The 15,790-nt window shown below is 34.3% G+C and overlaps 1 pseudogene; it reads left to right on the top strand.

The window, feature by feature from the left end:
• Positions 1-1,268: 1,268 nt before the first annotated feature.
• Positions 1,269-4,916, top strand: LOC148199540 (receptor-like protein EIX2; annotated as a pseudogene).
• The last annotated feature ends 10,874 nt before the right edge of the window (positions 4,917-15,790 follow it).

Genomic DNA, 15,790 nt, shown 5'->3' with positions numbered 1-15,790 from the left:
AGAATTTTATTTCATGTGTAAAAATGTTATGCTGCATTACTTGATGAATATGGGATTATTGAGGGTCTAGTTTATGTTGTGTATGTTGTTATGAAGTGATAAAACCATGATGTTTACTAGGCATATGGAAAAGACTGAATAGAAATGTTAGAAAGATTTAAACAAGGTTAACTGCACTGGATGATTAAATTTGTATGACTGGGTTTTGTGATATGTTCTGTCCCATTCTGATTTGAACTTAAAGATTTTAGCGGATTTACAATAACTGGGTGTAATTATGGTTGATTGGAACATATGTAAGTAGAAGTTAAACTCTCTCTGTGGTATAAAACGAGATATTGTCTTTTATGATCGTGAATTCCAATTAGTGTGATGCAACTAATAATGTTTGCTGTGGAAATTGTTTTGGAAATCTGAGTTACTGAAATAAACTGTTTTGAAGTGTCACAATGCATGCTCATAAACTTAATTAGATTACATTTAGCCTGTGTGTATTCGTTGGATGAAATACTTGTGATCCTATATATCCTGTCTCTGGCTTTCTGGTGAATATTATTGAATATGCAGTATGATGTAAATTCTAATTGAATTTATTGTGTTAGTTAAATAACATACATGAAAAGTTAGCTGTTATAGATCAAGACTAATTGCTTGAATAATACCACTTAGTGTAGTATTTTTTTAACCGAATGGTGTATGATACTAATTTATTTTGGTCACACCTTCTACCTTAAGTCCAATTAAAAATATGGTTTTCTTTATCNATAAAAATTAATTCAAAATATTTTTTAAAAAAAAATGAAACTATGAAAAGAGAAAATAAGAAAAAAATGATTTCTGACAATGTTTTAAAAATAAAGACTTTATTTATAGAGTTAGGAGTGAGTCAACGTGTCCACTAAACCAGGAAAATACGTCGTGGCTTAAGGAAGAGTTCAACAACTCAATCACAAGCCTTGCGGGAACAGAAAAATCAAAAATACAATCTTGCGAAAGAAATGGAATGAAAATATTGCCGAGCAACATCAACGTCCTCTGTAAAAGATATTTTGTAATATTATATTCAAATTTTACAACAATGGTGACATAAGCTTTCACTATTAAAATATTTTCTTAAGTATTTAGTGGAACTTACAATTTTTTTAAATTTTGAGAGCACTTTCTTAATTTTGAGAGCACTTTCTTAATTATTTGTAAGGAGGAGTTTGATGTTTTGATTTTCATATAATATTGTCGTTTAAAATGAAAATACACAAGTCTTCTTCGTAGTCAATTGATATTATTGAAATGCAGAAGAGTGAGAAGAATAGGTAATGAAGGAGTTGGTGAGTATAAATGTGGGTATTGGGAGTGCTAAATTCAGAACACATATCAATCTAATTCTATACTATTCACTCTCTCTGTTTGATGATGAATATTCTGAAAGTAATGATGTTTATGTTTGTGGTGAGTGTGGTGTTGCAGGTTGCTTTTGGACAACACCATATCAGATGCCTTCCAAAGGAGAGGGAAGCACTCCTTCAATTCAAGGCTGCCATTGTTGATGATTACGGCATGCTCTCGTCTTGGACCATTTCCGACTGTTGTCAATGGGAGGGGATTCGCTACACCAACCTCACCGCTCATATTATAAGCCTTCACCTTCCTGGACAGTATAATGGAGTCTCTCGGCGTTACATCAGCGGAGAGATCCACAAGTCGTTAATGGAGTTACGACACTTACAGTATTTGAACCTCAGTTTCAATTCTTTTCGACACACTATTCCAGAGTTTCTTGGTTCTCTTACCAACTTGAGATACCTTGATCTCTCTTCATGTCTTTTTAGCGGACAAATTCCAACTCAGATAAGTTCTCTTTCTCATTTGAAATATTTGAATCTTGCAACAAATTATTATTTGGAGGGTTCAATCCCTCCTCAACTTGGAAATCTCTCTCGGTTGCAGTATCTTGATCTCAGTGTCAATTCTTTAAATGGAAATATACTTTCCCAACTTGGAAATCTCTCTCGGTTGCAGTATCTTGATCTCAGCTACAATTCTTTTGAAGGATTCATTCCTTCCCAACTTGGAAACCTTTCAAATTTGAATAAACTCTATCTTGGAGGATATGATAGTGCTCTCAAAATTGTCAGTAGTGATCAATGGTTATCTAATCTTAAATCTTTAACCCATCTTTCCTTCATTTCCATATCTAATTTTAACAGTTCTCCTAGCTGCCTTCGAACCATTGCCAAGTTACCAAAACTAAGAGAACTGAGTTTAATTGAATGTGGCCTTTCCGATCATTTCCTCCTTTCATTCAACCCTTCCAACTTCAATTTTTCTACTTCTCTATCTGTCCTTGATCTTTCTAGGAACTCCTTCACACAACCGATGATATTCCCGTGGCTGTCAAACACCACTTCCAACCTTGTTGAGCTTGACCTTAGTTGGAACCTCTTGAAGGGTGAAGGTTTGAAATCATTCATGAATATATGCACCCTACGTTCATTATACATGTCTGAAAACAATATGACCGAAGACCTTTCGTCAATTCTTCATAATTTATCCAGTCGTTGTGTTAGATATTCACTACAAGAGTTGAGTTTGACACACAACCAAATCAGAGGCTCCCTACCTGACCTTTCAGCATTTTTAAATTTAAAAACGTTCGATCTTTCTTCCAACCAATTGAGTGGGAAGATATCTGAAGGCACTAGATTGCCATCTCATTTGGAGCAGTTGTCAGTTAGCTTTAACTCTTTAGAAGGTGGTGTTCCAAAATCATTTGGGAGCACATGTACTTTAGAGTTATTGGATTTGTCTGATAATAAGTTGAGTGAAGATCTTACAGTGATATTTAATCATCTGTATGGATGTTCTAGATACTCATTGCGAAATTTATATCTCCGTCAGAATAAATTCAATGGCGCATTACCTGATATTTCAATATTTTCAAAGTTGGAAACGTTGGATATATCAGGAAATCGATTGGATGGAGTTCCAAAATTACTTCACAATGGTACTGTTTTGCGTTCATTGAACCTATTTAATAACAGTTTAAGTGAAAACCTTCCAACAATAATGCATCACTTATCCTCATCATTGCAAAGTTTAAATCTAGGCATGAATCAAATTACCGGTACTTTGCCTCGCAACCTCGCAACAATGTTCCCATCATTAAAAGAATTGTACCTTGATAGTAACAAGCTAAATGGGACAATTTCTGAAGATCTTCGATTTCCAACAGAACTTGAGGAATTATCCTTGAAGTCAAACTCTTTGAAAGGTGTGCTAACTGACTCTCATTTTTTTAATATGACAAAGTTAAGGGCATTGATGTTGTCAGATAACTTACTTTAGAAGTTACTCAAAATTGGGCTTCAACTTTTCAATTGGTTACTATTGAATTGAGGTCTTGTAAGCTTGGTTCATTATTTCCCAAATGGCTCGAGAAACAAAATGAATTTATTTATCTTGACATTTCAAATAATGAAATATCAGGTACCATTCCAAAATGGTTTTGGACCAAATTTGGATTGTCAAATCGGATGAGTATTGATATTTCCTCTAATAATTTACGAGGTACGATTCCAAATTTGCCAATAGAGAATCATTATTATTCTCTTAGTCTTGCATCAAATCAATTTGAAGGTCATGTTCCGCCATTTTTACGAGGCTCAATATCTCTTGATCTATCAAACAATAAATTCACAAATTCTTTTTCATTTTTATGTTCTAATGGTGTAGCTGAATCTTTATACCAATTAGACCTTTCAAATAATAAGTTTTCTGGACAAATTCCAGACTGTTGGACCCATTTGAAGTCATTGGCTTACTTAAATATGAGTCACAACAAGTTTTCAGGAGAGATTCCTTTTTCAATGGGATCACTCCTTGAACTCCAAGTTTTGTTATTGAGAAGCAATAACTTAACAGGTATGATCCCTTCTATCTTGAAGAATTGTACAAAGTTAGTGATGGTAGACATAGCAGAAAATAGATTATCAGGATCTATCCAAAATTGGATTGGGAAGGAATTATTAAAGTTGCAATTTTTAAGCTTGAAAAGCAATTATTTCTCTGGAAATTTACCATTGCAAATTTGTTATCTAAAAAATATTCAACTCTTAGATCTCTCGCTAAACAATCTATCTGGACAAATTCCTAAATGCATAAAAAACTTTTTCTCAATAGCTCAAATGACTTCTTTGAGAGATTATTATCAAGGTCATCAATATTTGGTCAACATTACTAACAGCATAATTAACCAATCTTACAATTTGAATGCAATTTTGATGTGGAAAGGTTCAGAACAAATGTTCACAAATATGGGATTATCACTTTTAAATAGCATTGATCTCTCAAGCAATCAATTATCAGGAGAAATTCCAAAAGAAATTGAGGGTTTATTTGGATTGGTGTCATTGAATCTATCAAGAAACCAATTGACAGGGAATATTCCTTCAAATGTTGGAGAGTTAACATCACTTGAATTTCTTGATTTGTCACGAAACCAACTTGTTGGTTCTATTCCTTCGAGTCTTGCTCAAATTGACCGATTCACTGTGTTAGATTTGTCACATAATAATTTATCTGGAAAAATTCCAACTGGCACACAATTACAGAGTTTCGATGCATCGAAATATGAAGATAATGTTGATCTCTGTGGACCACCATTAAAGGAATTGTGCATTGATGGAGTGGCAAGACAAGGACCAATTATTAAATTTCAAGAGGATGACAATTTGATTTTCAATCGTGAATATTATATAAGTATGACAATTGGATTTGCTATAAGCTTTTGGGGAGTGTTTGGGTCAATCTTAATAGTACATTCTTGGCGTCATGCATATTTCAAGTTCTTAAATAATTTAGGAGACACTCTTTATGTCATGACAACAGTGAAAGTTTTCAAAATCTGCTACAAAACATAGCTACAGGTAACATTATTTTAACCTTGTGTTAAAATTTTGATTTTTTTTTATTATTATAATTATTAAGTTTTTTTCCATTAAATTAGTTTTTAACTTAAAATTAGAGACTAATTTAAAATTAATAATATTAAATATGTAAAACTTTGATAGCTAATGACAATGATCAATTTAAAGTCTAATTAACAAATTAATTATAATTTTTTATTTATAAAAAAGACTATTTTACATACTAATAATTTCTAATTGATATCCACATAATTAATTATTTTGATTTCTAAATTTGATTAATGAGTATAAAATAAATTGAAAGAATTTAATTAGTAGTAACTTAAATCATTGGAGTTTTTTTATTTCTTTGCCTTTTAATATAAGTTTGCTTTGAATTTGTTTTTTTACGTTATCTTTTTATTCTTTCTATTTCTGGCAAAATTAATATAATTTGCTTAATTTTTGGCAGAGGAAATGGAATTTGAAGATTAGAACGATTGTGAGGGTATCATGCTCAAAGGACAAAAAAAAGAGAGGAAAGAGGTACTCTGGATATCGATAACTGAGGAAGATTTCTAAACATTTATTTTCTTTAAATGTTTATTTCTTCTCCATTTTTATTTTGTAATGGTTGTTCAGGAAGCCTATTGTGATTGTGAAGTTGTTAGTCATACAATAATTTGATGAATCTTCAAAACGTTGGAAATGACATAATTATTGATTTTTGAGTCATCTTCTGTACTAATACCTTATGTGTTTTTTTCCTTTCTACTACCTTCCTCTCTTGCATGTGATTAAGAGGGTTTATGTTTCAATTAATTTTAAGTTAATTACTTTAGTAAATTTTACCTTAAACTTAATCTGAGTAAGATGGTATGAATTACATGAAATTGAAATTAGATTGTATGTTGAAGGATTTACAGAAGCACGACATGCATTTCTTTTGTCATTTGTCAAATAATATATTAATTATTAAATTTCTTGATAATTCATTTTAGAATGCAGGAAATACTCTCTTTATAAAACATAAACTTGGTAAAAAAATCGTTACTACATTAATGAATAATAAACTCTGACGGTTAACACTTATAAATTTTAATGAGAAAACAATTATACATTTATAAACATTAATGAAAAAATAAAAATTGTTGTTAACATTTAAAAAAACTGTACATTTATAAAAGTTAATGAAAACAATAAAAATTGTTGTCAACATTTAAAACTAACTGTTGTTTTACCATTATTATTATTTTATAACAAGAAATGTCAAGAATTTCAATGTCATTTTGTGTGTGTAACCATTTAGGAAAAGTTGGACCTAACTTTCAAGATCTCAACCCTATATAACCCAATTGAAAGGACGGAGTCCAGTTTTGGCTAAATTCCAAAGCCATACAACTTTGACATGTTAGCAAAATGAGAGTCACTGATCACATCTCCCAAAGAGTTCAAATTCATTTTGAGAGTCTCCAGCTGAGTAGGAAATCGAATATCTTTGGGAATCTTACCATTTAGCCTGTTTTCATCAAGAGATAAAGTTTTTAAAGATGAGAATACCGAGAAATCAGGAAGTCAAATTAAACATGCTTTCACAACATGCTGAAGTATAGACATTTCGTACGTGATAGTAGAAATGAATGGGTGATGCGATAGCGATCCGACAACGGGTAAAAACATAAATGTCCACTTAGAACTCGTTAGGATAGGCTCTAACTGATACTATGTTATGAAAGTGGGTTTTTAAGCCTAACTCATCTCTACAAAATCGGCATGTAAAGTAAGGTTTGTACTTCACTTATATATTATAAATTGGTCTTATCTCTAGTCAACGTGGGACTTCCAACATTTTCAATATTAGATGCTCAAGGCTTCAACTCAAGCCAAAGATGTTCAAGATATGAGTTAAGCTAAAGGTTCTTAAGAACCTATAATTAGATCGTCTTTGATATGCGTCAGTTCGGAATCGACTTATTAAACGTTTTCTTCTGTCAGTTTCATAAGACCTACGTAAAAAACGCTATAAAAATCCCAATTTCCACTTTCATTTCTACTTTTATTTCTATGCACTTCTTTTTATTTTTCTTTATAAATGTTACTTTGTGAATTACTTCGCACCACATATATTTTTTAAGTAATTGTTATTTTTTTCTCAAACGAATGTAAAAGTTGTACCATTTTGATTAATAATTTTGAAATAGCTAAAATATACTTAAATTAATGAAAATAGATTTGAAAAAGACTTTACGACACATTGAAGGATATTATTAGATAGATTTCTTGACTCTTTGTATATGAAAATAAATATAAGAAAAAGTAATTACGATTATGTTTGATAATATATTGAATTGGTATGTAAGTGATTAAAAGCGAATCAATTAAGTTTAGTTGTTATAAGAAATATGTTGAAAGAGGTAGGTAGAAATTCATTATATGCCCACAAGGGCCATATGTGTTTGTATTTATGTTCCTGGTTTTTGTTTCTAACAAATTATTTTAAGTTATAATCAAAAGAAAAAAATAAAACGAAAAATGAAATATAAGCTGTAAAACAAAATATTTTTAAGTCTTGAACATGAACCTCAATTAATGGTTGCAGGTAACATCTATATGATTTTTTGGCAATTGTAATGACAACATTGTATGTTCATGCACAACCAAGACGATAAGTTGTATACGACCATCATGACAAGTCCTTTATAAGACAAGTCTTACATTTCGCTAGTAAAAAGCAAATTCATAATAAAAATGTCCTTCTAAGTTTCACCATCAGTAGAGGAGAGCTTGGAGGTGCATTTCATTTAGAGGAGAGCTTGGAGGGCTGTTAGGACTCGTGGAAACACTCCATTCTTCCTCTTGGGTTTTTCATCTTCTTCTATGCCCATTTTGTAAGCTTAAAGGCTCTCCATGGAAATGGAGAGTCAAACCCATCTTGTTGGGGATAGATATAGCCTCTGAATTCTTGTGTATTTGTTGAATGATTTGATTATATATATGTCTTTTCTATCAATTGCTAGTATTCTTGTTTCCGATCTTAAAGCTTGCATGTAATGGGGACGTTCATGACTTGATTTTGGGGTTTCATGGATTATGGGGACGTAAGATGAAACCTTGAACTGAAACAAGAGTCCTTGTGGTCATTGATTCTAGGGATGGAAGATGATTCATATGTTGTCTTAAGATCCTAGCTCTTTAATGCGGGTTTGCTTGTTAGATTGTCCAAGGGATTGGAGTTTGATAAGGAAAACCTAGGCTCTTTCACCTAAGGGATTAGGGCTAGAGTGTTTTAGTGGATTGACTTTAGTAAATTGATAAAGAGGAGATGAAATTGGTTATACACAAGAGTGCATTGGTGAAAACTAACCGTAATAATGTCATTTCATACCATTTCTAGTCTTTTCCATTTCCAAGTGCCTTCAATACCAAAGTACAACCTTGTAATTACTTGTGAATTTATCTTTTTGCACATATTCTTAAATGATGAGTTGTTCTTGAGTCTAGATGAGTTGTTAATCGCACAATTTTCTAGTATTACGAGTCTCTTGGAAAAACGATACCTGGTCTTACCACAGTTTATTACTTGAACGATTTGGTACGCTTGCCAAATCCCTAACAGTGGCACTCAACTGCACCGCAGCCACAGCATTCCAAAATTCTCTCTTTTTGTTTTACTTGCTTTTATGGTTGGTTAAGCTCTATACATTGGTGAAGGTTCTTCTAAGCATAATATTAGCTACAAAATAAGGGAATTAGTGAGGATAATACATCAATTTAGTCTAAAACACATTTATTTAGAAAACAAGACAAAAGAATAGGATTAAGCAAGTTACAAGTTAGAAAGGAGTTTATTTTGCTACTAAAATGATGCTTAGATAATGGTAAGAATTAGCATTATCAAACTCTCCCAAACTTACAACTTTGCTTGTCCTCAAGCAAAAGTACTTCACCTAGCAAACAATTCAATCGCAATGGTCTAGCAATCCAAGAAACAATTTAAATCAAATAAACAAAATCAATCATGCTTGCTCAACTTAAAATTACATTCAATAGATAATATGGCCTTAGCAAACTAAACTTCAACCATGGTGCTCACAAATTAAAAGTCACAAGATAGATGCGAATGATAGATCAACAAACATGGCAAGTTGTTTTCATTGAGTTCATGGAACCAATCCTCACCAAAGAAAGTGTTTCACTCAAGCACAATGGTGTATTAGGATGTGTGTCTTACTCTCAACTATTACAGTGTTACACAAATCAACTTTGCCTTTCGTTTCAACAATATTAAACACATTCACAAGCAAATTAACATCACAAGAACTTTTTGAAGCTTATATTGTGGCTGGGCTAAGAAAAAAACATTGTTTTTCTAGACAACAAAGTACCTTGAGATAAGAGACCAAACAATTTGATTCATGATATAGCATAGTATCTCTTTTGCTCCAAAATTGAATAAACCACTCTCAACTTATTTCCCAACTCTTTTTCATTGAATTCATTTTTTGGTTTTTCTTCTTTTTATTTCTTTTTAACTCAACTTATTATTTTCTCAATGCTCCCTTCTGATAATAAGAACTCCCCCAAACTTAAACCATGCTCCTCATCCTAACATATATGTTCATCTCAACTCAAGGTAAGGAGGTTAAGGATTTTTCAATAAGCGTAAGGTTTCAGGAATGAGAAAGTTTTCTTTTTAAGGTTCATAGGTTTAACATTGGATTTTAGGCTCAAAAATGTAGAAGAGGTTGAAAAACAAGATGGCCTTGATCATTTGTATAATGCAAGTAACTAGTTCAAATAGAGAAACTCAGGCAAAATCAATTGTTATTCCAAAGTAATAGCATTCAACAATAAACTTTAAGGCACAACATCTCACAGGTTTACTCAGGGTTCCAAAATTTGATAAACATCAAGCCAAGAATATGGATCACAATTAAAACCAAGCATCTATCTAAACAGATACAAGCAACCACAATCTCTATTCAACAAGCTCAACCACATAATCTCAATCAGATTTTCAAAACAATTCTCATGGATAAAGAGCAAGCACAAGAGATTTGCATTCAATTTAAGCATAACATATGATTCACTCAAATCACCAAACCAATTGCACAAGAACTATCCACTAGGCAAGTCAAAAAGAAATCCAAATTTAAAAACTGAAAACAAATAAAACTTGAAATTAAAACTGAAAAACCGATCAAGTTGGACACTTTGCAGCTTCATAACTATAGAACACTAGCTTCAATTTCATCTGAAACATCTTCCTCCTCCTAGTAGCTTATGCTCCACAACTACTCCACCTCCCCCAATCAGTAGGGGCCTGGCCCCAGGCCATGCTGCACGAGTAGATAAATCTTCAAGTCATATGGTTGCTCAACTCACGCATGCCTCAAAGGTTCACCAATGATGGTTTTGAACTCTTTAATTCCTAAGGAAGATCTTATCCTGTAACAAGAAAGCTCAAAGTAAAATTAGTATCTCATAGTCAACAACTGGATAGAAAGGTCCAAAAACACACTAAAAGGAATGTGTGAAAGAGTGCAAAGAAAAGAAAAACTTAGAACAAACAACAACAAAAACGTGTCAAGGCCAAAATGTCTCTACAGTGCTGCCGCCAGGCTACCGCCCAACGGCGTATCAAAAAAACAGCTCAAAACCATATTTACTGGTGTGGCACTCAACCGTAGCTCAGTTGCAGCCCAGCTATTCTACGAAAATTTGTCTCTCTCACTCTATGATTTTGGGCAATTGACACTCTTTCAAAGAACTTACACACAAACCAAGCTATAACTAACATAAAACACACATAACAACCATAAACAAAACATTTCAACTCAAAAATCACAAGCCTGCAACACAACACAAACATGCAAAACATAAGTTACTAATTCACATGACACAAAAACCATACAAACACAAGTAAAAAGGGTAATAAAACTGGGTTGCCTCCCAAAAGCGCTTGTTTAACGGCATTACCTTGACGAATTACTCAACGAAGTGTAGATGTTGTTGTTGGTGTGCTCCATTCACCAACTCTTTTTGAACCACTTTCTAGCCACCAAATCAACTCTTTTAGCATAATTCTCTTCATCTTAGCCCTTCCACTACCTATACATCTTTAAATACTCACTCCTATTTAAATAGCTCTTCATTAACGTCACTCATATAGATGTCGGACAAAAATCAGACGTTAAAAGCCCAAAATAACAGACGTCCAAAGTCTTTTTTACACTAGTGTATCCAACGTAAAAAATGACCGGTGACATTTTCTGTAAATAAAACAACAATATACACGTCTGTTATGGAGGGACCAGACTTCTAAAGCCATATAGACGTTTGATGTGGGGGGAACAGACTTCTATATACTCATTTTTGAAATCCAAAAAGTCACTTTTTGACTCCATTTAGACGTCAGATCCCGCCAATCCGACTTCTAAAGCCATATAGACGTCTGATGTGGGGGGAACAGACTTCTATATACTCATTTTTTAAATCTAAAAAGTCACTGTTTGACTCCATTTAGACATCAGATCCCGCCAGTCCGACTTCTAAAGCCATATAGACGTCTGATGTGGGGGAACATACTTCTATATACTCATTTTTGAAATCTAAAAGGTCACTTTTTGACTTCATTTAGACGTCAGATCTCGCCAATCCGACTTCTAAAGACATATAGACGTCTGATGTGGGGGAACAAACGTCTAATGTAGGGGAACAAACTTCTATATACTCATTTTTGAAATTTAAAAAGTCATTTTTTTCTCCATTTAGATGCCAGATCCCTCCAATCCGACTTCTAAAGCCATATAGACGTTTGTTGTGTGGAGAACAAACTTCTATATACTCATTTTTGAAATCTAAAAAGTCACTTTTTGACTAGATTTAAACGTCATATCCCTCTAGTTTGACTTCTAAAGCCATATAGATGTCTGTTATTGGGGAAACAAACTTTTATATGGCTGCATTAAAACACCACAAACGCGAGGCAGTAGTTATTTGCACTTAATGTTCATCATCTTCCTCGCATTTTCTCTCCACGGGTTACGTTTTTCAAGTTCGTTTTCTCACTTTTGCACCGTTTAAAATTAGTTTTACTCTGATTACATTACTTTTTAATGAATTATCTTTCGTTTGAACCGATTAAATGTGTTTTCGTTGGGTTTTGGTGCATTTTTGCTCATGTCCTTTGACGGCCGTTCTTGAGCGACAATTTCTTGTGTTTTGCACTCCTCGTATTCCCTCCACTACGTTTTTAAAACCATCCAATACAAAAAAAGGTACAATCCATTCTCTTCAAGTAAAATATAAAGTTGTAACCTTGAATCCCCATGAGCCAGGAGCAACCCAAGAGGCCTCAAGCAGAGAAAGATCCAATCAAATACGACGACACTTTAGACATCTGATCTGTAATTATACGTCTGATATGTAGTGTCAGATGTCTATATAGACCTCTGATCTGTAGTGTCAGACATCTATATAGATGTCTGATAGTGCAAACTGACGTCCAATCAATGTCACCCGTAAAGACGTCAGGCCGGGATTAAACGTAAAAAACCCAAAATAATAGACGTCTAAAGCCTTTTCTACACTAGTGTCTTCTTTCCTATTTTTATGTCGTTCAAGAGCATTATGTTTCCTCCTCCTTGTCTTCAGCCGCCTTCTTCATCTCCTCAAGCTCAGTCCTCTATTTATTCATAATCCCATTAGCTTCATCGAGAAGTCTCCCTATCTGTTGAATCTCTTCATCGTTTTGCCAAAGTTTTTTCTCTAGGTTTGTCTTCTCCACATTTGTCGCACCATTTACCGAGCACTTCATCAGCATTGCCGAGTTCTTTGACAACTCGACACTCAGTCAGCCTTCACCTCCTTGGCTTCAAACAACCCGATCTCCTCTTGTTCAACCTAGAACAACTCAGTGTGAATCTGCTCGGCATCAAGTTGTTTGGTCACCTCTTGCACTACCTTGGATAGCTTGGTCTTGAACGTGTCTGAGTTTATTGAAAACAAAAAAATCCTTATCTCTTCTTCATCTTCTTTTGTAAGAAGGTTTCTCTCACTTTTCTTCTCACATTGAAAAAATTAGCAATGTGATAGGCTTACCATAGTTTTAGCACTTCCTCGATCTGTAGTCGTTTGCATAATGGTCGTGTTTGCCAAACTTAAAACACTTCACTCTTGATTGATCTCCTTGGTCTTTCCCTTGTCCTTGACCACGCCAATTCTGTTTGTTGGTTTGCTCTTCACTATCATCCTTAAAATTACCTTGGGCACGTCCACCTCATTTTTGGCCTCCTTGTCCTACACTCTTAGGACCTTGGCTCTAAATATTCTAACTTCCATTCAAGTCAAATTGTACCTGTTGTTCTAGGTGAAGAGGTTCAACCTGTTCATCCCAGTTCATTCCCTTTATTTTTTAACTTTTAATGACCCAACAAATTCATCCACTATGGATGTATTGGGATGTTGTTTGTGTATGAAAAACTGTCATGGGTACACTTTAAAATCATGTATATTTTGTATATCTTGGTTCTTATTACCTTGCAAGAATTATATATTGTTGGGAGCACTTATCTACACTCTTTAACCAAGAGTGTGGGTAAGAGGGTATTGAGAATTCTCTTCCATTGTTGGAAGAGGAAAGAATGAATTATGAGAACGAGAGGAGTGAAAGAGATGTTTGGTAAGTTGGGGTACATGTGTTTTGATGAAAAATAGTGAAGAAAAATGAAAGTTTGATGTCTTGGGTAGAAGAAGAACATGATGGAAGAAGAATAGAAGTGGAAGATGGAGATGGGCATGGCTTGGTTGATGTAAAAGTGGCAAAGAAAAAGAAAAGAAAGGTGCTGGAAGAGGACCAAAGACCATGAAGGAAGAAGCTTGGGATGACCTTTGAAAGCAAAGAAAAAATGAAGGAGTGGTGGGTTACGTAATGGGTAGAAAATAATAAGAAAAGAGGATAGGAATGCATGGGGTATGTGTTACGTAAATGAGAGAGAGAAAATGGAGTATGTGTGTTGAGACCTCGGCAAGCATACCGGATCGTTCAAGTAATAAACCGGTAAGTCCGGATATTGTTTTCCCAAGAGATTTGTTTCGATTCACTGATTGTTAAAGTTTACCAATTTAGCGATTATTAAACGTAATTTTGTAACAAACTTAATATTAGCATACAAATGTAAATAAAGTGGTAAAAACAGTCGAATTTAGGTTCACTGGGGTTGAAATTCAAGTTCATCACTCAGGTAATTTTTCTACTAACACAATTCCTCAAAATTAATCATCGACATCCTAGGCGCATGCAGCCTCTGATCCCTCAGATGACAGTTTTTGAATCATTCAAACTAAATTACTAATCCCTTAGCTAATTCAGTTCTCAGATTTGCCTTAAACACAATGTCACAGATGACTAAAAATTCCATCCTATGTCTAGGACTTGAAATCCTTTAGTTGTTCTATCCTAGGTCTGCGGTCTCATACATTTCCCAATGATTTAACCGTTCAATTAGCTCAGATTCCCATTGTAGGCATGAATAATAAAGATAGAACACAAAATTCATACAAGATCATGCATTAATAGAGAAATTACAAAGAGTTTCAGAACTTTACTCTCAACCATAGTGAAATGGAGTTCTAGCTACACATATACATCACAGAAGCGATAAATGATGGATTGGACGGTGGAAAGTGGTGGTTTTCCACCATGGAAGCACTTAGACACAAGCTGGACGTGAGCTGCAGAGTTCCCCCTGGTCTCTCCCCTTCTCTGGATCAGTTTCGTGACATTTTAAAGAGAAGGACCTTAAGTGAATTCTCGTTGGACGACAGGACTCCACTCGCTGGGCGAGTGACCACTGCTCGCTGGGCGAGTGAGCACGGCTCGCTGGGCGAATGAGCACGGCTCGTTGGGCGAGTGAACACTTCTCGCTGGGCGAGTGGGCACTGCTCGCTGGGCGAGGAGCTGGCTCGCTGGCTGAGCTATTTGATCCTTCTGACTGAGCGAGTGACGCACTCCAAATCTCTGATATTATCCAATCCTTATTCTACTTCGAAATAAACATACAAAAGCATCAAAACACATTTAAACATTCAAAACTATACTTACATCAACATTTATATACTTTTCATGAGAATAAACACTTAAATTACCCAAAAGCACAACATTTTAAGTAACAAATACAAGTAAAGTTCACACTTATCAATGTGAACTTTAGTTGTTGAATGAAAAAGGTAAAATAAAAAGAGAATGATGAGAAGGAAGTGTAAAGTCACGTAAAAGTAAGGAAGAAGGAGAGAAAAAGTAAGAGTTTGGTGAGAAATGAGTGGTTCCAAGTGGGAGCTACTTGGAAGTGAGAAAAAAAATGTAATTTAATGGTTTTGGGGTCCACTTGAAAGTGTAGATAGAAGGAATGTGTTTATAGTAAAAAGGGGGTGTATTAGAATTAGGTGTTTTCTTTGATGTTGGGTATTAATTAAAAAGTGGGGTGCACTAGAAATGTTGTTCTAGTTGATGGAAGTGTGAAATTACTAATTTCATAGGGGTGCATCAGTAGGAAGAATAATTAAATTAATTTATTTAATTATTTGTGATTTTAACTAATTGTTGGTGAATGAATTTGGTTGACTTTGTGCATGATGGTGATCTACGTATGGTTGTGATGGTAAAATCGTGAGAGCAAGCGTTCTGTCATTTCCTTAGAAATTTTGTCGAATCGATGGTGTTCGTATTACGATACGATAGTGTGTAGAGTCTCTACTGAGACTGAGGTTCGAGTGTCACCCTTTCCTCGTGCGCGGGGACTAGAGAGGGTTGGATGTCTCGCCCAATGACTTCGGCTCGTGTGAGTATAGTGCTCGGTGGGTGCGCCTAACCAAAGTTTTTACTCGTA

Source organism: Vigna umbellata, chromosome 4, assembly GCF_029865625.1.
Source record: "Vigna umbellata cultivar VRB3 chromosome 4, Vumbellata_1.0, whole genome shotgun sequence".
NCBI classification, from domain to species: domain Eukaryota; kingdom Viridiplantae; phylum Streptophyta; class Magnoliopsida; order Fabales; family Fabaceae; genus Vigna; species Vigna umbellata.
This window is presented reverse-complemented; position numbering and strand designations above follow the sequence as displayed.